Here is a 23,047-nt window from a genome sequence, read left to right on the forward strand (position 1 = left end):
TTAATCACTTCATGTCTATTCGTTTTCATCATGTTATGGCCTTGATTTAAGTGCAAATTATTCACAGCAGATCTGTGCTTGTTCGTATGTATGTAGAAATGCATGTTGTTCAGATCTATTCCATAAGCCTGAGGAAGTACCCTGCATAGGTTTGAAAGCTCGCTATAACATCATGTAATTTTGTTAGCCATTAAAAGGTATCATATCTACAAGATTACTTGGTTTCTCTTGCTAAGAACAATCAGATTTTTCTTCATAGACAATGGAATAATTGACATTATACATGGTATAGTCAAAAAGACTGCTTATGTGCTATATCTCAGTGGTGGTGTCCTATATTGAAATAGCAATAAATTATTTAAATATGAAAGCATGGAAGCACTACATGATGGCATGTCATGCACGCCCCTGGGGGCCACAGAATAGAGAGTAAAACCCAACTGCAAGGTGGAAGAGTAGCATGTGAGAAGTAGAAATCTGCCTTCCACATCTAAGTGCCATGGGACTGTTACTATGGCTGAAGTAAGGAAAACTCACTTGGAGTCGCCTCACCCTGTTACGATACATGCATGAAGCCATCATTGGACTTCTGGTAATTCCAGGGACTCTCAACATTAATCAGTACCTCAGTCTCTTGTAGACGATTGATAGATCATCAATTCTCTGGATACAGCTCCTTTGTTCTGCTGTGGGGCTGAAAGCTCAATACAATGTAATCAGCGCTCCCCGTGGAGAACACAGCATGCGGTCCCTGCTATCAGCTCTCAGGCCTAAAAATCATCATCCAAAAAGTAAACTTTGGTAGCAGTTACACGCAACGATTATCATTCAAAACACATCTCTTGAGTGAATTTTGAGCAATAAACGTTGCATGTAAATGGGCCTTCAGTTTATTAGCTGCTCCTAATATAGTAACATAGTATATCAGGTGGAAAAAAGACACATGTCCATCCTATTCAGCCTATTATCAATGTTAGTCCAGAAGAAAGCAAAAAAAACCCAATGAGGTAGAAGCTAATTTTCCTAATTTAAGCGAAAAAACAATCCTCTTTAACAGGTCTGGAATTCAGAATAGAAGTAATCAGTGACTGTAACATGTAATATTGTAATGCCCAAAAAAGATGTCCAGGCCCCTCTTGAGCTCCTTTCGTGATTTTGCCATTACCACATCCTCTGGCAGAGAGTTCCATAGTTTCACTGCTCTTACAGTAAAGAACCCTCTTCTACATTGGTGTAGAAACCTTTCTTCCTGTAGACATAGAGGATACCCCCTTGTTACATCATAGTCCTGGGTATAAATAGATGATAGCTGAGATCTCTGTGTTGTCCAGATACTTATTCATACATAGTTATTAGGTTGCCCCTAAGCATTGTTTTTTCAAAAGTGAATAACCCCATATTTGATAACCTCTCTGGGTATTGTAGTCCAGCCATTCCATTTATTAATTTAGTTGCCTGCCTTTTAGCCTGCTCAAGCTCTGATATTTCCATCTTCAGTACCAATTCCCAAAACTGTACACAATATTCCACGTGTAGTCTGATCAGTAATTCATAAAGACAATGTACAATGTTGTCATCATGTGCCCCTAGACTACTTTTAAAGCACCTCATAATCCGATTTGCCTTGGCAGCAGCTGCCTGACACTGCTTGCTCCAGTACAGTTTACATTTAACTAAAATCCCTAAGTCCTTCTCCATGTCAGTGTTCCCCAGTGGTTTCCCATTTAGTGTGTAATGGTGACATGCATTTCCCCTGCCCATGTGCATAACCCTACAATTATCAGTGTTAAACTTCATTTGCCCATTTTCTGCACAATCCCCAAACTTATCCAGATGAATGTAACCACATTCTTTCCTCTCTTGTGTTAATATATTTACATAGTTTTGTATCATCTGCAAATATTGATATTTTTCTGTGCGATCCTACTAGGTCATTAATAAATATATTAAAAAGAATAGGGGCAAAATACTAACCCCTGTGGTACCCCACTTGCAGCAGTGACCCAGAGTATGCACCATTAATAACAATCCTCTGCTTTCTATCACTGACCAGTGCCTTACCCGGTGACACAGATTTTTGACCGGACCAAGCAGTCTCTTTTTATATACCAACCTTTTATGTGGCGCAGTATCAAACACTTTGGAATAGACAAGATATACGAGATCCAATTACTTTCACCTGTCCAGAGTAGAACTTACCTCCTCGTAAAAGCTAATCAGATTGGCTTGACAGGACTGATTCCTCATAAACCCATGAAAATCTGGAGTTATACAGCTATTGTCACTGAGGCACTCCAGAATAGCAACTCTTAGAAACCCTTCAAACATTTTATCCACAATAGAAGTAAACTAAAGACTAGAGATGAGCGAACGTGTTCGTCCGAGCTTGATATTCGTGCGAATATTAGGGTGTTCGGGATGTTCGTTATTCGTAACGAACACCATGCGGTGTTCGGGTTACTTTCACTTCCTTCCCTGAGACGTTAGCGCGCTTTTCTGGCCAATTGAAAGACAGGGAAGGCATTACAACTTCCCCCTGTGTTGTTCCAGCCCTATACCACCCCCCTGCTGTGAGTGGCTGGGGTGATTAGGTGTCCGCCGAATATAAAAGTCGGCCCCTCCCGCGGTTCGCCTCAGATGCCGTGTGAGTTACATGAGGGACAGTGCTGTTTGTACCGGAGCTGCTGTAGGGAAAGAATTGGTAGTTAGTGTAGGCTTCAAGACCCCCCAAAGGTCCTTATTAGGGCCACTGATAGCTGTGTGTTGGCTGCTGTTAGCAGTGGCAATTATTTTTTTTCTCAAAATCGCCTCTGCAGAGCGTTGCACCCGGCATTAGGGACAGAAGTGCTGCATAGGCAGGGAGAGTGTTAGGAGTGAGTGTAGCCTTCAAGAACCTCAACGGTCCTTTCTAGGGCCATATTTAACCGTGTGCAGTACTGTGCTGGCTGCTGTTAGCTGTGCTGCATTTTTTTTTTCTTCTCAAAATCGCCTCTGCAGAGCATTGCATCCTCCATTGATACTGCAGGGAAAGAATTGTGTAGGCAGGGCCACAACACAGTTATTATTCATTGAATATACGCAGTGCTGCCTTTTGGTGGAAAAAAACTGAAAATAATTCTATTTGTCCTGCCTCTGTCCGTCCTAAGGGCGGTGGACACGTGTCGGCTGCATGTGCAACGTTTAAAAATCAGACGCACCCAGCTACGTTTTACTCCTGGCTTCGCCATTTGCTTTCCTTAATTGGGAAAAAAAATACCTGCTCTGCCAGAGTTAATAACTCTGCTACCCTCACGTTCTGTGCCACATTAGCAGGGCCACAGCACAGTTATTAAACTTCTCATGTTCATTGAATATATGCAGTGCTGCCTTTTGGTGGAAAAAAACTGAAAATAATTGTATTTGTCCTGCCTCTGTCCGTCCTAAGGGCGGTGGACACGTGTCGGCTGCGTGTGCAACGTTTAAAAATCAGACGCACCCAGCTACGTTTTACTCCTGGCTTCGCCATTTGCTTTCCTTAATTGGGAAAAAAAATACCTGCTCTGCCAGAGTTAATAACTCTGCTACCCTCACGTTCTGTGACACATTAGCAGGGACACAGCACAGTTATTAAACTTCTCATGTTCATTGAATATACGCAGTGCTGCCTTTTGGTGGAAAAAAACTGAAAATAATTGTATTTGTCCTGCCTCTGTCCGTCCTAAGGGCGGTGGACATGTGTCGGCTGCGTGTGCAACCTTTAAAAATCAGACGCACCCAGCTACTTTTTACTCCTGGCTTCGCCATTTGCTTTCCTTAATTGGGAAAAAAAATACCTACTCTGCCAGAGTTAATAACTCTGCTACCCTCACGTTCTGTGACACATTAGCAGGGACACAGCACAGTTATTAAACTTAGATTATTCATTCACTAGAGGCAGTGGGGCCTTTCGTTTTCAAAAAAGGGAAAAAATTATTTTTGGCTGCAGTCTTGCGCCAATTTATTTCCTGCCTGTGAAATCAAATCACTGGTAATACAGCATGCTAAGGGGTAGGGGTAGGCCTAGAGGACGTGGACGCGGCCAAGTCTAGGCTGCGACCTAGGGCCAAGTCAGGGTGTGGGCACAGGCCGAGCTCCTGATCCAGGTGTGTCGCAGCCGACTGCTGCGCGATTAGGAGAGAGGCACGTTTCTGGCGTCCCCACATTCATCGCCCAATTAATGGGTCCACGCGGGAGACGGTTATTAGAAAATGAGCAGTGTGAGCAGGTCCTGTCCTGGATGGCAGAAAGTGCTTCGAGCAACCTATCGTCAACACGCAGTTCTGCGCCGTCCACTGCTGCAAATCCGAATCCTCTGTCTGCTGCTCCTCCTTCCTCCCAGCCTCCACACTCCACTACAATGACACCTGCTCAGGAGCGGGAACACTCCCAGGAACTGTTCTCGGGCCCCTGCTTAGATTGGGCAGCAGCGGTTCCTCTCCCACCAGAGGAGTTTATCGTCACTGATGCCCAACCATTCGAAAGTTCCCGGGGTCCGAGGGAAGAGGCTGGGGACTTCCGCCAACTGTCTCAACAACTTTCTGTGGGTGAGGAGGACGATGACGATCAGACACAGTTGTCTTGCAGTGAGGTAGTAGTAAGGGCAGTAAGTCCGAGGGAGCAGCGCACAGAGGATTCGGAGGAAGAGCAGCAGGACGATGAGGTGACTGACCCCACCTGGTGTGCAACGCTTACTCAGGAGGACAGGTCTTCAGAGGGGGAGTCAAGGGCATCAGCAGGGCAGGTTGCAAGAGGCAGTGCGGTGGCCAGGGGTAGAGGCAGGGCCAGACCGAATAATCCACCAACTGTTTCCCAAAGCGCCCCCTCGCGCCATGCCACCCTGCAGAGGCCGAGGTGCTCTAAGGTCTGGCAGTTTTTCACAGAGACGCCTGACGACCGACGAACAGTGGTGTGCAACCTTTGTCGCGCAAAGCTCAGCTGGGGAGCCAACACCAACAGCCTCACCACCACCACCATGCGCAGACATATGATGGCCAAGCACCCCACAAGGTGGGACGAAGGCCGTTCAGCGCCTCCAGTTTGCACCCCTGCCTCTCCCCCTGTGCCCCAACCTGCCACTGAGATGCAACCCCCCTCTCAGGACACAGGCACTACCGCCTCATGGCCTGCACCCACACCCTCATCTCCGCTGTCCTCGGCCCCATCCAGCAGTGTAGTTCAGCGCACCGTCCAGCCATCGCTTGCGCAACTGTTGGAGCGCAAGCGCAAGTACGCCGCCACGCACCCGCACGCTCAAACGTTAACCGTCCGCATAGCAAAATTCATCAGCCTTGAGATGCTGCCGTATAGGGTTGTGGAAACTGAGTCCTTCAAAAGTATCATGGAGGCGGCGGCCCCGCGCTACTCAGTTCCCAGTCGCCACTACTTTTCCCGATGTGCCGTCCCAGCCCTGCACGACCACGTCTCCCGCAACATTGTACGCGCCCTCACCAACGCGGTTACTGCCACGGTCCACTTAACAACGGACACGTGGACAAGCACAGGCGGGCAGGGCCACTACATCTCCCTGACGGCACATTGGGTGAATTTAGTGGAGGCTGGGACAGAGTCAGAGCCTGGGACCGCTCACGTCCTACCCACCCCCAGAATTGCGGGCCCCAGCTCGGTGGTGGTATCTGCGGAGGTGTATGCTTCCTCCACTAAAGCACCCTCCTCCTCCTCCTCCTCTGTCTCGCAATCAAGATGTGTTAGCAGCAGCATGTCGCCAGCAGTCGGTGTCGCGCGGTGTGGCAGCACAGCGGTGGGCAAGCGTCAGCAGGCCGTGCTGAAACTACTCAGCTTAGGCGATAAGAGGCACACGGCCCACGAACTGCTGCAGGGTCTGACACAGCAGACCGACCGCTGGCTTGCGCCGCTGAGCCTCCAACCGGGCATGGTCGTGTGTGACAACGGCCGTAACCTGGTGGCGGCTCTGCAGCTCGGCAGCCTCACGCACGTGCCATGCCTGGCCCATGTCTTTAATTTGGTGGTTCAGCGCTTTCTGAAAAGCTACCCACGCTTGTCAGACCTGCTCGTAAAGGCGCGCCGGCTCTGCGCACATTTCCGCAAGTCCCACACGGACGCTGCCACCCTGCGCACCCTGCAACATCACTTTAAGCTGCCAGTGCACCGACTGCTGTGCGACGTGCCCACACGGTGGAACTCTACGCTCCACATGTTGGCCAGGCTCTATGAACAACGTAGAGCTATAGTCGAATACCAACTCCAACATGGGCGGCGCAGTGGGAGTCAGCCTCCTCAATTCCTTTCAGAAGAGTGGGCCTGGTTGGCAGACATCTGCCATGTCCTTGGTAATTTTGAGGAGTCTACCCAGGTGGTGAGCGGCGATGCTACAATCATTAGCGTCACCATTCCTCTGCTATGCATCTTGAGAAATTCCCTGCAAACCATAAAGGCAGCTGCTTTACGCTCGGAAACGGGGGCGGGGGAAGACAGTATGCCGCTGGATAGTCAGGGCACCCTCCTGTCTATTTCTCAGCGCGTACAGGAGGAGGAGGAGGAGCATGAGGAGGATGAGGAGGAGGGGGAAGAGACAGCTTGGCCCGCTGCTGACGGTACACCGGCTGATTGCCTGTCATCCTTTCAGCGTGTATGGCCTGAGGAGGAGGAGGAGGAGGAGGAGGAGGAGGATCCTGAAAGTGATCTTCCTAGTGAAGACAGCCATGTGTTGCGTACAGGTACCCTGGCACACATGGCTGACTTCATGTTAGGATGCCTTTCTCGTGACCCTCGCGTTGCACGCATTCTGGCCACAACGGATTACTGGGTGTACACACTGCTCGACCCACGCTATAAGGAGAACCTGCCCACTCTCATTCCCGAAGAGGAAAGGGGTTCGAGAGTGTTGCTATACCACAGGACCCTTGCGGACAAGCTGATGGTAAAATTCCCAGCCGACAGCGCTAGTGGCAGAAGGCGCAGTACCGAGGGCAAGGTAGCAGGGGAGGTGCGGAGATCGAGCAGCATGTACATCCCAGGCAGTGCAACAGTCTTTAAGGGCCTGGCCAGCTTTATGGCTCCCCACCAAGACTGTGTCACCGCTCCCCAGTCAAGGCTGAGTCGGCGGGAGCACTGTAAAAGGATGGTGAGGGAGTACGTAGCCGATCGCACGACCATCCTCGGTGACGCCTCTGCTCCCTACAACTACTGGGTGTCGAAGCTGGACACGTGGCCTGAACTAGCGCTGTATGCCCTGGAGGTGCTTGCTTGTCCTGCGGCTAGCGTCTTGTCGGAGAGGGTGTTTAGTGCGGCTGGGGGAATCATCACAGATAAGCGTAGCCGCCTGTCAACCGACAGTGCCGACAGGCTAACACTCATCAAGATGAACAAAGGCTGGATTTCCCCAGACTTCTGTTCTCCACCAGCGGACAGCAGCGATACGTAAGCAATACGTAGGCTGCACCCGCGGATGGAAGCTACGTTCTCTCTCACCATCCAAAACGGGGACATTTCTGCTTCATCAATCTGTGTCTAATATTCCTCCTCCTCCTCCTGCTCCTCCTCCTGAAACCTCACGTAATCACGCTGAACGGGCAATTTTTCTTAGGGCCACAAGGCTCACTCAAATAATTTTTCTGAACAATTTTTATAAGTTTCAATGCGCTTAAAAGCGTTGGAACTGTAACTTGAACCAATTTTTCGTTACACTGGGCTGCCTCCAGGCCTAGTTACCACTTAAGCCACATTAACCAAAGCGATTAATGGGTTTCACCTGCCCTCTTGGTTGGCCATGGCCAATTTTTGGGATGTACATTAGTACTGTTGATACAGCAATTTTTGTGGGCCCTCGCCTACAGTGTAATCAAATTAATTTTTAGCCCACCTGCATTCCAGCTGACGTTACCTCAGCTGTGTTGGGCAATGCAATGGGATATTTCTATGTACCGCCGGTGGCTTCCTGGCACCCACCCAGGCAGTGGGTCCACAGGGAGTTTAACCTACATGTGTCCACTTCTAAAGAACCCCAGTCAGACTGGGGCATGCAGTGTGGGCCGAAGCCCACCTGTATTACGCACGACATTACTACCTCAGCTGTGTTGGGCAATGCAATGGGATATTTCTATGTACCGCCGGTGGCTTCCTGGCACCCACCCAGGCAGTGGGTCCACAGGGAATTATAAATGCATCTGTTTCCACTTGTAAAGAACCCCAGTCTGACTGGGGCATGCAGTGTGGGCCGAAGCCCACCTGTATTACGCACGACATTACTACCTCAGCTGTGTTGGGCAATGCAATGGGATATTTTTGTGTACCGCCGGTGGGTTCCAGGGAGCCACCCATGCTGTAGGTGCACACGGAGTGTAACCTACATGTGTCCACTTGTAAAGAACCCCAGTCTGACTGGGGCATGCAGTGTGGGCCGAAGCCCACCTGTATTACGCACGACATTACTACCTCAGCTGTGTTGGGCAATGCAATGGGATATTTTTGTGTACCGCCGGTGGGTTCCAGGGAGCCACCCATGCTGTAGGTGCACACGGAGTGTAACCTACATGTGTCCACTTGTAAAGAACCCCAGTCTGACTGGGGCATGCAGTGTGGGCCGAAGCCCACCTGTATTACGCACGACATTACTACCTCAGCTGTGTTGGGCAATGCAATGGGATATTTTTGTGTACCGCCGGTGGGTTCCAGGGAGCCACCCATGCTGTCGGTCGACAGGGACTTCACAATAGGGAGTTGTACCTGCCTGTGTCTATGAATTAAAAAGCCCGGTCTAACTGGGGCATGCAGACACCTTGACAGAATGAATAGTGTGTGGCACATAGGTTCCCCATTGCTATGCCCACGTGTGCAGCTCCTGATGGCGGTGGCACAGGATTCTATTTCTCATTGCTTCTGTACAGCATTGTGGGCTATCGCCCCGCCCCTTTTAAAGAGGGTCGCTGCCTAGCCGTGCCAACCCTGTGCAGTGTGTGCCTGCGGTCCCTCATCATGGCAGACGCACTTCTAAATAGACTTGAGGGTGGTGTGGCATGAGGGCAGCTGAAGGCTGCGCAGGGACACTTTGGTGTGCGCTGTGGGGGGGAGGGGGGGGGGGCGGTTGGGCAGCATGTAACCCAGTAGAAGTGGCAGTGGAGTGTCATGCAGGCGGTGATTGTGCTTTGTTGGAGGTAGTGTGGTGCTTAGCAAAGGTATGCCATGCTAATGATGGCTTTTCAGAAGTAAAAGTTGTTGGGAGGGGGGGGGGCCCACTCTTGCCGGTATTCTGGCTTAATAGTGGGACCTGTGAACTTGAGATGCAGCCCAACATGTAGCCCCTCGCCTGCCCTATCCGTTGCTGTGTCGTTCCCATCACTTTCTTGAATTGCCCAGATTTTCACACATGAAAACCTTAGCGAGCATCGGCGAAATACAAAAATGTTCTGGTCTCCCATTGACTTCAATGGGGTTCGTTATTCGAAACGAACCCTCGAACATCGCGGGAAGTTCGTTTCGAATAACGAACACCTGAACATTTTGGTGTTCGCTCATCTCTACTAAAGACCCATTTACACACAAAGATAATCGTTCTAAAGATTCAAGCGATTGTTTTGCATAGACTGCTAATGGACACTAATGACCATTAGCAGCTTATTACCTTCATTTGCATGTAAGTGAGCCTCCTGCACCTGTATGCAGAGAACAGCAGGTGGTCTGTTTTCTGCATTCAGCTCCTTTGTTCTGCTGTGGGTCTGCAAGTGGAATACAATGTAATTAGCACTCCAGTGGAGAATACAGCACCATGGACAGCAAACACAGCATGTAGTCTGTGTTATCTTCTCTCTGGCTGAATAATGGATTTTATGCTCACCTAAAAATCAGCGTTCAGCTGAAGAGTGAAAGATGGGAGCATTTAAGGCCCATTTAGACACAACGAATATTGCTCAAAATTCACCCAAACAATGGCTTTTAAGCGATAATCGTTGTGTCTAAATCCTACCACTGTTTGCTTTTCTACTGAACGATGGATTGCATGTTAGCATGAATTCCATTATTCGTAATAGCAGGGACCTCACACTGAGTTCTTTAGTAGCAATGAAAATATTATTATTAGCTGTCAGCCCATGGCAGAACAAAGGACTTGTATTTAAAGAATAGACCACCTGCTGTTCTGTAAATAGATCATGCAAATGATGTTAATTAGCTGCTAATGGACATTATTGACTATTAGTAGCTTTGCGAAATGATCACTCAAAACTGTCACTCAAACTGTCTTTTGAGCAAATTTTGAGCTATCATCCTTGTGTATAGATTGGGCTTTACATAAAACGATTATCGCTCAAACGATGGCTTTTGAGTGAAATTTAAGCGATAATTGTTGCGTGTAAATGGCCCTTCAGTGATTTGTCTATTTTAATATGCTCTGCTTTTCTTCCTGGGTAGAGGCCCTTTTACTCGCAAATATAATAGCTTAAGCTGCCAAACGATTGAAAGATTCAGCAATGGTTTTGCATTAAATTACATGCACAGGTAATCACTCAATTTCTCTCATTAGCTACATAAACTCAATATTAGTGGTGTGTGTTTAGTGCGAATTATCTGCCCAGCGGGATTCCATTGTTCTCTCCTGGCATCTGTTTGCCTTTCATAACCAATGAACTCATTGTGTATGGAGGGTAAACAAATCCATCCTGGAGTCTTTTGAAAGTCTGAGCGAAATGAATTTAAATTAAGGAATTTGATCGGTCTATCAGCAGCTTCAATGATGGATTTTGCATGGGATGAAATCCATTGTTAAAAGAAAAGTGCACACCTGCCCGTGTTTACACGTAACGATTATTGCTCACTTTTGGCCGTTTGAGCTAATTTTGAGCGATAATCGTTGCGTGTGAAAGGGCCTTTAGACTAGTGACATTTAGTGGAGAGTTTACTTTGTAACTCTCAATTTCACCTGACATCGCATTTTGCTTTGTGAATGCACTGGAGAAAAACTTATTTAATAGATTTGCTTTCTCTTCATCATTCTACAATTTTTCCTACATTATTTATTAAAGGGACAACACTTTCAGTATTAATCTTTTTACTATTCATCTACTTGTAGAACAGTTTAGGGTTACTTTTACTCTCTATGGAAATGAGTCTCCACCTTTTATCCACTTTTTACATACTTTATTTGCTTTCCTTATAACATTTTAGTGCTTCTTCACTACCTTCTTTTTCAGTTGTTTAAAATCGTTCTTTTTGTTGTTTTTTGTCCCCTTTATATCTTTATTGAGCCACATTGGTTTTCTGCTATTCCTAATTACTTTATTTTTTTCTTCTAAAGTATGCACTGCTCACAATGAGTATTTAGGATGCTTTTAAACAATTTCCATTTATTGTCTGTACTCTTATTTTTGAGGATATTGTTCCAGTCAATAAAGTTAAGGGCATCTCTGAGCCAATCAAATTTTGCCTTCCTAAAGTTCAGTGTTTTTATAGCTCCCTGATTAAGCTCCCTATTGAAAGACAAGTGGAAATTTATTCTATTATGTTCACTATTTTTCTTTGTTATTCTGTCAGATCGGTTGGTTAATATTAAGTACAAAATGGCCGTCCCTCTAGTTGGGTCCTGTACAAGTTGGGAAAGGTAATTATATTTAGTTATTGACAGAAACCTATTGTAGCATAAGGAGGCCACTTTGAGTGCACTTTCCTGACTTCAGTCATAGCAGCAGTCCCATGAGATTTAGGCTGGATTCACACAGGGCGGATTTGTTGCTGAAAGTTCGCGGTTTTGCCGCTGCGGATTTGCCGCAACCTTTCCGTTTCTGCGGCAAATCCGCATGCAATGGCCCAATTAAGACGCGTTTTTGACCGCGTATTTATCTGCGGTTCTGCCGCCGGTAAATCCGCAGGCCCTTTGTTGCGGAAAAAAACGCAGCGGTTATTTTTGGAGAGGCGCGGTTTTTTTTGCAGATTTGCCTGCGTATTTTACTAGGTGCAGATTCTTAAAAAAACTGTTTCCTGTGAGGTCATCGATCCCACCCATTTCTGCATAGGGTAGGAAGAGCTTTGTATTTGTGGCCATTTTCTCTGCAGACATGGACCGAGCAACAGTCCGTCTGAGCCGCGCATACCGACGCAGACTGATTACATTTGTGCTTATGATAGATAGAGAACAATCTGAAAAGGTGAGCGATTTGTGGTCATTGTGTGCTTAGTTTCCTTGTTGTTTGTTTATGCACTGCGGACTAGAGTGTAATTGCAGTCATGTGCTTTAAATTCATGTGCTTTAATTCATGTTAATGTGCTTTAAAAATTCATGTGCTTATTCTTCTTCAGACTGATCGTGCTTCCCGGCGTCAGAGACGTTTCTGGGTTCATCCCCTACTAACCGAGAGGGGGACGAAGGGCCATTTTGCGAGCCTCTACCACGATCTTAAAAAGTAAGTGAAGTGTTGCATGGGAATAGGTTTGATGTTGCACTCTGAATTGTTATTAATTTTAGCCCGCTCTCCCTTTCTCTTTCTCTCTGCAGCCATCCTGAGAAGTTCGTCTCATTTTGTCGCCTGCCTCTGGAGGCCTTTGACCGCCTTCTGGAGCTGGTGCGCCGGGATCTGACCTACCAGGACACGCAGATGAGGAAGGCGATCACTGCAGAAGAAAGGCTGCTCATCACCCTTCGGTAAGTTACATTTCTTATTGTGTCACTGTAGTTATTTTTTTTTTTTTGTTTTTCCTTTTTTTTTTTTGGTTCTGTGATTTTTGCGCGGTACCTTTTTTTATGCACTGATTGCTCCGGTAGTAGGACGTAATGCTATAGCATTACGTCACACTGCTTTTTCACAGCTGGGCTATCAAGCACCCCTGTTATTAGCACCACGCCCATCATGACACCTGCACGGCTACCCCGATCTCACCGGGACGGGTGGGTCTTTATTTGCCCGTGCGTGGCATTAGAACAGCATCATCTTGTGGCTGGTTGACTTCATTGACATTGTCAGAAGCTACATTGTTGAACTTACCAGACCAGCAAACTTGGGCAACCTTTTTTGTGCACCGGCAGTGAACGGGACCAAGTTACCTTTCTGAGTGTAGCAGGAACATGTTTTCATTTTCTCATTCTCCCTCCCCTTTTGTTTGGGATGGGGAGAATGGAAATCTGAACCATGTGTGGAATGGATAGTGAGAATTTCACGCCCCCCCCCCCCCCCACATCCCATGTATACCTTTCAATTGCAAATCTTATTTCCTTCACACGAATTCTTCTGCATTCTCCGATCTATTTCGTGTTGAGAACAATATCTGAATACTGCATACATAGAAGTGTTGATGTAATGCAAGTCTTCATTGTGTACTAATTTTTTTTTCTCTTCTCTGCTTCTTTTCAGCTTCTTGGCCACAGGAGAGATATGCATCCCTGCATCTCCAATTTCGTGTTGGTAAATCAACCATCACCGAAATTGTGAGGTGCACATGCAGCGCCATCTGGCAGAAGTTGCAGCCCATCGTGATGCCTTCACCTACCGAGGACACTTGGCAACGTGTTGCAGCAGGCTTTCAAGATGTTGCCAAATTTCCTAACTGCATAGGCGCCGTCGACGGCAAACATGTGCGTGTGCTTCAGCCAGCCCACTCAGGCTCCAAATTCTTCAATTACAAAAATTTTTTTTCAATTGTCCTGATGGCCGTGGCTGATGCACATAGCAAATTTGTTTGCATCGACGTCGGCGCCTATGGCAGCACTGGGGATTCTCGGGTGCTGCGAACATCACAGATTGGGATGCAAATTCTCCGAGATGGCGTCACGCTCCCAGCCCCACAACCTTTCCCGGGAACCACACATCCAGTCCCCTTTGTGATGGTATCGGATGAGGCTTTCCCGTTGATGCCAAACCTGTTGCGCCCATACCCGCGGAGAGGACTGAATGCCCGGAAAAGGATTTTTAATTATAGGCTGAGCCGGGCACGTCGTGTGGTTGAGTGTGCCTTCGGGATTATGGTGAGTCAGTGGAGAGTTCTAGGGACTACACTGTTAGTAGACCCTAACACAGTTGATGACCTTGTCAAGGCATGTTGTGTTCTTCACAACTACCTCCGGGACTATCGCCCAGAGGTAGATGTCGAAGAACTTGATCCTGCCTTTGACACGGTCATCAACTGGGGGGGAGGTAGGACGCCTGCTACTGCAGTGCAGGTACGCGAACTCTTCACTGACTATTTCCTTAGTCACGAAGGCACCGTGCCATGGCAGTTCTCCTGTGTCGGTGGTGTGCAGCCCTAACTGCAGTGTGACCCTCCCCCGGCGCCCAGCCCCAGAAGGAAGCGGAAACCAAACTGCGTAGAGAAATACGTATTTTATTGAAGGCACAAAAGGACACTCCTCCACCTTTAATTTAAAAACTTCAATAAAATTGTGTTAAACAGTTTTCATAATAAAATGTTTTAATATTTCACAAAAAAGATTGTTCTCCAAATTTTTCCGGCGCACAAAACATATAATCTGCATTGTAAAGAAACGGAATTGGTTAGACAATGATGGTTTTTTATTTTGTGCAAAATAAACATAGCATTAGTTGAGCCGTCTACTTTTTTTCAGCGCACATACCAATTACCACAACTTGAATACAACTAACTTTCTCCTTCACTGGCCAATCCACAAGCAGTATAGCTCTGGCCACACTTGCCGGTCATGCCGCAAGCGAAAATGATGATGGCAACAGGCACGCAGAATGGCCCTGTTGTCATCACCATTTTTTTTTTCCATGCTCGAACTCCTGTTACAAACATAGAGCGAGCATGGAAACAGACAGACATGAAAATAAATATAGGGAAAGAAAGGACTATGAGTCAAGAGAAGTGATGTACCCCAACCTTGGAGGACAGTAAGGCAGCGTTAAATTGAAAACAAAAAAAAAAAAAAAAGGCAGTCCTTCTCGTACAGTAGCACAGGCCGCAAAGAAATTTACGTGCGTTCCACTGCCGTAATGGAATTAGTGCGCCTTGCCTCTTTTGCCGCAGAGCACATCTTAGCTGGGAGTGAGCGATGTTTGCAACCCCAATCGTTCCCATGACCATCCATCGGATTTCTGGGACACCAGCATAATCCGTGCATTGGCAGACACGGCAACAGCACCACGGAACCTGTACTTTCCGATGGTTTGCTGTAGGACATTGCAGTTATCCCAAACTGAACGTTTGCGATTACTCCAATGTCGTATAAGTAAAAGAGTTTTCTCCTATAATGCATTGAGATGCATTTGGTGGCGTGCACAGTCGTGAGGTGGACTGTTGCGATGTCTGTTGCAGAGGGCTATTCATGAGTGATAGAAATGACGCTTGTGATGGGGAACCGCCTGAGGCAGTGTCGCCGTAGCCAGTGTCAGGAGAGCCATGGTGCATGGGGTATACCGGTGTCCTAGAAACCCTGGGCGGTTGATCAGGGAAAGATTGGGGTGCAGGCAGCATGCGGTTTGAGTGTTGAACAGGAAAGGCTGCATTTTTCATTGCCACAATAATGGCAGTGCTATCGGCAATGGCTCTTGGCGATCCGAAAATCTCTAGCACTGTGTACAGAACTGGCGGAATTGTCCACTGCCGCTCTGAGCTGAGTTCACGAAGGCGGGACGCAATGGCTGTACCCATTGTGTCCCACTGGTCGGCCGTCTCAGAACGGCGTAATAAAGACAGCGCCTCTTGGGTGGCATCTGCCTTGCTATTCTTCCGACGCGGGCCAGCAGCAACGCTGCGGCTGGCCCGCGCGGAAGTCACCACCCTGCTAACACATGCTCTGCTGGCAGGGGCAGTAGTATTGCCACACGACACAATTTGTTCCCCCACTTCTGGAGAAACAGAAGTGGGGTTCAAATCGGGCGTGCTACGCTGGCTGTCCTCCAAGGCTGGGGTACCTTCTCTGGACTCATCGTCACACGGCTCCTGTCCCGGCCCATCTTTGTCAGGTGAAGCGGTGGTGTCCGTGGGAGGCGCGGCCCCAATGTTCCCGCTGGATCTGTTGGCGAAACAAGAGTAACATTAGAGACCTAGAACCTCAAAATGACACCACATCGAACCCGAGCTAGGAGAGTTATTTGCACTTACGCGCGCAACACTCGACTAGTTCGGAGGAAGCGCAGTTGCTCCTGGTATGGACATTTCTTTTGTGAAGGCGACATGCCACTTTTTTCACAATCTTTTTCATGCTTCTTGTAGCGGTCCCGAACCGACCGCCAACGATTCTTGACATCTCTAACTGCAAATAATGAAAAAGGACAATTAAACAGGGTACAAGCAGTACCACCGACACCTGCAATAAAGAGTGTTGTTAGATGCAGTACAGTTCTGAGTACATCCAAGGAAGAAACAACAAAGCAGTTTCAGGAGTGTAAACTTACGTATTTCACTGTGGAGGGCAGCGGTTCCGGAGTCCCAATCGGGATACATGCCAGTGCATACCGATAGCCAGGCGTCTGCCTTTAAATCTCGGTCGCTGTAGCCCGTCTCGGCTGGGTCCCATATCTCAGGCCTACTTTCAACCTGAAGGGGGGGGAAGAAAGAAGAAAAAAAGTTGAATAGCATTCCAAGTGGGTGGATATGGTTGTGTCAGCGCACACTACACTCACCAATGTTATCATCCTGGCAACGTTTATACCCATTCGCTGGTACCACGCCATACTCCCGATATATCCTTTGCGACAACCGAAAATCTTTTTCGTCCTGTGAGTAAACAGAGAATGGTTGCATTTCATTACATACACAACATTAGTGCCCAGTGGCGCAGAATTTCAATTTGCACAAAATAACAACGAGGCTCACATCTTCGCGTCAGATGCCGAAGGGGAAAGAAGCAAGGGAGGAAAAAGGCGGGAAAAATGCATTGCAATGCAAAAGATGAAAAGGCCATAAATTGTGCAGCAAAGCAAGGGAGGAAAAAGGCGGGAAAAATGCATTGCAATGCAAAAGATGAAAAGGCCATAAATTGTGCAGCAAAGCAAGGGAGGAAAAAGGCGGGAAAAATGCATTGCAATGCAAAAGAGAAAGGACGCAAAAGAGCAATGATAGGCGAAGTAGTGCATTACCTTCGTTATCCGATGTGCCGCCCGCTGTGGAGGGCTGTGGTGCCGCCCGCTGTGGGGGGCTCTGGTGCCGCTGTGGAGGCCTCTGGTCACGCCCGCTTTGGAGGGCTCTGGTGCCACTGTGGAGGGCTCTTGTGGTGCCGCTGTGGGGGGCTCTGGTGCCGCTGTGGGGGGGTCTGGGCCCGCTGTGGAGGGCTGTGGTGCCGCCCGCTGTGGAGGGCTCTGGGCCCGCTGTGGAGGGCTCTGGTGCCGCCCGCTGTGGAGGGCTCTGGGCCCGCTGTGGAGGGCTCTGGTGCCGCCCGCTGTGGAGGGCTCTGGGCCCGCTGTGGAGGGCTCTGGTGCCGCCCGCTGTGGAGGGCTCTGGGCCCGCTGTGGAGGGCTCTGGTGCCGCTGTGGAGGGCCCTGGTCCGGCTGTGGAGGCCTCTGGTCACGCCCGCTGTGGAGGGCTCTTGTGCCGCTGTGGGGGGCTCTGGTGCCGCTGTGGGGGGGTCTGGGCCCGCTGTGGAAGGCTCTGGTGCCGCACGCTGTGGAGGCCTCTGGTCACGCCCGCTGTGGAGGGCTCTGGTGCCACTGTGGAGGGCTCTTGTGGTGCCGCTGTGGGGGGCTCTGGTGCCGCTGTGGGGGGGGTTCTGCCGGCAGAGCTCCTGCTCCCTGCTTCCAGTCTCCATCAAGTCCTGGCTGAAATGGCGCCAAGCAGCTAAAATGGCCGCTGAACCACTTCCTGGGAACAAACTTTATTGCCCCTCTTTTTCATGCGAACAATCTGCTGCGGAACCGCAATGAAAACCGCTGCAAAACAAGCAATAGCGGTTTTCATTGCGGTTGTAGCTGCGTTCATGGGGCCCTATGTAAAAAAAAACGCTGCGGAACCGTCAAAAGATTGGACATGCTGCATATTTCAAAACCGCGACGCAGTTGCATATCCGCACTGCGGCTCTGCGGAAAATTTTACGCCCTGTGAGAACGGGATTTTGGCCAAACACATTCGCACTGCATTGCACTGCAACCGCGACGGAATGGCCGCAATGCGGATATGCAACGGCCAACCGCGGGAAATAAGCAACAAATCCGCCCCGTGTGACCCTAGGCTTAGAGAGATACAGAAATTGGATTTCTGCTTCTCATATGCTACTTTTCAAGTATGCAACTGAGTGTTACTCTCAATCTCTTACACTGACCACAACACAAAAATGAAATCCATGTTCTGGTGGTCACATGAGCCCATGTACCATACTATCGTGTAGCATATCTAGACCTTACTATTCAAATACGCTATTGTTACTTCAATATATGACACCAGTATTAAAGGGGTTGTCCCGCGGCAGCAAGTGGGTCTATACACTTCTGTATGGCCATAATAATGCACTTTGTAATGTACATTGTGCATTAATTATGAGCCATACAGAAGTTATAAAAAGTTTTATACTTACCTGCTCCGTTGCTGGCGTCCTCGTTCCCATGGAGCCGACTAATTTTCGCCCTCCGATGGCCAAATTAGCCGCGCTTGCGCAGTCCGGGTCTTCTGCAGTTTTCTATGGGGCCGCTCGTGTAGAATGCCGGCTCCGTGTAGCTCCGCCCCGTCACGTGACGATTCCAGCCAATCAGGAGGCTGGAATCGGCAATGGACCGCACAGAAGCCCTGCGGTCCACGGAGACAGAGGATCCCGGCGGCCATCTTCAGCAGGTAAGTATGAAGACGCCGGACCGCCGGGATTCAGGTAAGCGCTGTGCGGGTTGTTTTTTTAACCCCTGCATCGGGGTTGTCTCGCGCCGAACGGGGGGGGGGGGTTAAAAAAAAAAAAAAACCCGTTTCGGCGCGGGACAACCCCTTTAAGATATAGCACTAAATCAATATTTTTGACTACACCCTGTAAACACCATTTATATTGAGCTAAGCATGTATGTATTGAAGTTGAGAAAAATAGATATCCAAAAGCTATCCTCTGTGCATGGCAAGGTTAAGGGAGATACGTAAAATCATTGGAATATTTCCTTGCCACATCTCCGTTAAGCAAAGGCACTCCAATTCTCAAGCTGGTTTAGAGTTCTACTATACAGGCTTCTTGTTATATGAAGACTTGATCTACCAGTAGGCCATGAGATCTGCCTTTATTTCCAGCAACACCTACTGTGTTTTTGGCATGTGGAAAAAAAACAAAGCATGAGCCCTCATGACAACATATGTTCTCCGTACAGCTGCAGTTTATTCTAAACATAAGACCAACGACATCAGAACTTATTGTAGACCTAAAACACACAGTGTTTCATATATTAAAACTAAGATCTCTTATTAAAGCTCTTAGCAACTAACCAGACTATTTTTTTCATTCTCTAGTACAGCTTTGTTGGATGAGGCCCGTGAAGTCATTTTAAAAATTCTCAAGTACCTACTGACTTCATAGCATCTTTACTCACATATAATAACACTCAACTTTGACCTTCTATTTACTGATTTGGACTGTAAAACGTAACTTTTAATACTACCATTAAAATGTTCTCAGAAACTCACAAACGGACATCTCATACTAGTGAGAGATTAAAAACATAGGACACTTCTCACTTATCTTTATGAGAAATAAAGTCAAGATTTATGTAGATTTCTTTTTCTTGTTCTTTTGCTTGTCTACTTCAAATCTAATATAGGACGATCCTATTTCTAATTTTTATTCTCTAAATGTCCCTCTTAATTGCAAGCGACCCAAGTAGTAATGATAAAGAGAAAGAAATTCAATCAAAAAAGTAGTGGAGCAACAGATCAACAGCCTTGATGGTAGGCTGCTGGTATCCAAAGAAATGAAAGATGTTCTCTAGTTTAGAACACAATTAAAGTTATCATAGTGATAACATAGGAACAAAATATCCCTCTGTTACTAGAATGATACAGAGTTTCCCTCTTATGGAAATATTTTGTATTTTCCTTTATCACTAAAGATGTATGGGTGCCTTATCTAACCAATTAATATAGAAATCTAATGTATCAGTGGTGTTGGAAAGTCACATATATATGGAGAACCGAGGTATATCTAGGTCCCTGAAGATCTCACTTGTGAGTGAAATGCGTAGGACCAATTTATCATTAAAGAATTATCTTTTTCCTGCTATGAGTCGATCCAACTGACACTTCCCCGTACCCAGGGGTATGCCACATAAAGACCAACTATCTCTCATAAGTTACAGTGACACCAAACATAATCCAACAAAGTGTATGAAATAATCTACATAAATCTTGGCTTTATTTCTCACACAGATAAGTGAGAAGTGTCCTATGTTTTTAATCTTTCACTAGTATGAGATTTCTGTTTGTGAGTTTCTGAGAAAATTTTAATTGTAGTATTAAAAGTATAGAATACTTTCTACATACATTTCTTTGGACTATTCTTGCCCCTGTGAAGTCAACTTTGACCTTCAAATCATAAATAATCGGAAGCTACAAGCACTGATTTGGAACAAGGCGGTGTCAAGTGTCTGGGAGTTTTTCTACAAATTCCAAGAATGAAGGAAAGTCAAAGGACATCCAATATGAATTTCTCCTCACTTCACTGATTGCATCCGCTCCAAAAATAGTTGAGCTGATACATGGCCTCATTGCCTGCCAATGTATCTCCAGTTCACAAATGTTACTTTAACATTTAATCAAATTCAACAGGTTGTGTCCCAGAGATGTTTTCAAGCTCACATGGTCACTCCCTATGCTCAACTCCGAAGCCTGTGCAATGTGCGACAATGTCCCTACAAGTTTTTCTGCAAACTTTTACCCTGTATCTAGAGTTAAAAAACATTTTCCAGACATTTAACTCCTTGCCGTACAAGCGATCACATGATTTCAATGTCCTTATTTATTGCACTGGTGTAGTGGCCTAGTACAACGGGGCCCCTCCATAACTATATGCATGCTTTTGTCTATGTAATGTCAGAGTCTTCTGTGTTGCATGATTGATGTGTATTGCATAGCTGCATTACTGAAAGTGATGTGTCTGGTATGTGAGCTGACTGTCTGGAAAATGTATCCGTTTGTTTGTCACGTGACCTTGTAATATATATGTGAATACAAGGTGTGTGTAAGAGAGTTCTGGATCTGGGTCGAGAGAGTTCTGTTCTAGAGAGTGCAAGAGGACCACGCAGGCACCTTTAGCTTGTGCGCCCAGAATGGAAGAGGCGGAAGGGAGTCTACCACCTGCCCTGGGACTGCCGTACCCAGGAGATATGGAAAGACTCTTCCCATGTTAGGAGAGAGAGAGAGTGAGGAACCGCCATGCAGTATACCTTCTGTTATCAAATATGAGTGTCGACCGGTTGAGTGCTGGAGAGAAGCAAGTGTGTTGCCAGGATCAGGACCTACAGATGAGACTGTGGTTTCTCTTGTTCACCCGTGAGTCCTCCCTGTCACACCACTTTGATGTTTTACACTGTTTTACTGTTGGCGTGCATTTCCACATTGTAATCAAGTTATTTTAAGTAAAGCAACCAGTCGCCCATCCGTTTCTGGAGGCTGTGTCTTAAATGAATCCTGTGTGTGTGTGGATTTACTCCAACAACCAGGAATTTCCCCGCGGAGGCCGCGCAAGGGTGAGTTTACTCTGCCATCCAGGAATTCCCCGCAGCAGATAAAAACAGTGGTGTCATGCATGACATAAGAAACTGAGGTAATCCATTACTGGGTTTCCCACATATCAACCTGCCTTGGCCCTTGGACATGTCACCGGTTACCCTCTGGGTGGGAGACAGTAGAGCCACCATGACAAGGCCCCAAACTCTACCCTGTTGTTTCGTAGGCCGTGTCTCGCTCTGCGGATGCTGCAGTGGTGTCGGACATCTACATTATGGTTGGATCTGGAAGTGTTGTAGAAGGTAATGCTCCCATTGATTTCAACGGGTGGTATACCTTCTATGGCACTTTTGGTTTCAACCACAATACGGATGGAGCCATGAACATCCAGCCAGCTACAGTAAGTAAGGGGCTGAGATCAGTTAATTGCCAGGGGTCCCGAGCAGAAGATCACTCTCTGATCAACTACTGAAAGAGGTTAAATGCTTGGAAAATACCTTTAACTAAGCCCCTTGACTCTGTGGCAATGGTAAGCCTTGTGCCACTTTAAAAAGGTATTTGGTAAAATTTGTAATGTTTACTCCCTAAGCCAAGGACCACATTTAAACAGGGGGCTTTTTCATTGCATACCCTTATTTATGGGGACATGACTCTATATAGACGTATCTCATGTTTGTGTATGGGTGTATGTAAATGATCGATCCCACTCAATTCAAATGCAATCCCTAAGATCATTAAAAGGGTATTCCCATTTTGGCTTTTCATAGATGAAATAGGAAACCACTGCCATTGCTATCAGCAACCTGGTCAGAGTATATGGAGGGAGCGCAGTGCTTAGCTCAGCACTGTTTCTATATTTCTCATTGGAATGAATAGGAGCTACACAAAGAGCATAGCACAACGTATTGCTCTGTTTCTGGTATAGAAACAGTGTAACATGCTGTGCTTCTGTGATAAGTGCTCGGCTCTTTCCAACAGGTGTTTGGAACAGAGAGGCCAGGTTTTCCCATCTCAGTCATAAAAAGATGAGATGGGAATACCCCTTTAATTAAAGGAATATTAATCCTAAGAATAAGAGTTAAAGCGACCCTCTAGTTAGGGATCAAAATTTTGTCCTGTGACTAGTGGGCGAGAGAGGTATATTACCGACATACATTCTTAACCATCACTCTGATGCACTGATTGCAGTTCTGGTTTTTGGACGTCCAAGATGGCCTACAAACTATTCATATTACCTAATCCCTACAATGCATTGGTAGAGTTAGACTACTAAACCCTATACCTGACTGGCCAGAGTTGCTCATGTGATCAGCACTGCCAAATCAGAGAGCAGTGCACATTGTACATTAGATAGATAGAATGCTAACATCTTGGACAGCCAGGATGCTGGATTGGAGGGGTGGCAGAGAAGAACTGCAACTAATATATCTCCCTTTCTTGTCAAGGGACAGCATTTTGTCCTGAGGGCCACTTTAACAGAAGATTAAAT

General features: G+C 47.1%; 1 protein-coding gene and 1 long non-coding RNA gene across 2 annotated transcripts in view; both read right to left on the bottom strand.

The window, feature by feature from the left end:
* EVA1A (eva-1 homolog A, regulator of programmed cell death) overlaps positions 1 to 23,047 on the bottom strand; it is an 814,688-nt gene that overhangs the window by 776,335 nt on the left and 15,306 nt on the right. The window lies entirely within an intron of this gene.
* Positions 16,358 to 17,103, bottom strand: LOC136609709 (uncharacterized). Its single transcript, XR_010790055.1, has 3 exons — positions 17,016 to 17,103; positions 16,560 to 16,653; positions 16,358 to 16,473 (listed from the first exon to the last, which is right to left on the bottom strand). It is a non-coding gene; the product is annotated as an uncharacterized lncRNA (long non-coding RNA).

This window comes from Eleutherodactylus coqui, chromosome 1 (assembly GCF_035609145.1).
Source record: "Eleutherodactylus coqui strain aEleCoq1 chromosome 1, aEleCoq1.hap1, whole genome shotgun sequence".
In the NCBI taxonomy this organism is placed as follows: domain Eukaryota; kingdom Metazoa; phylum Chordata; class Amphibia; order Anura; family Eleutherodactylidae; genus Eleutherodactylus; species Eleutherodactylus coqui.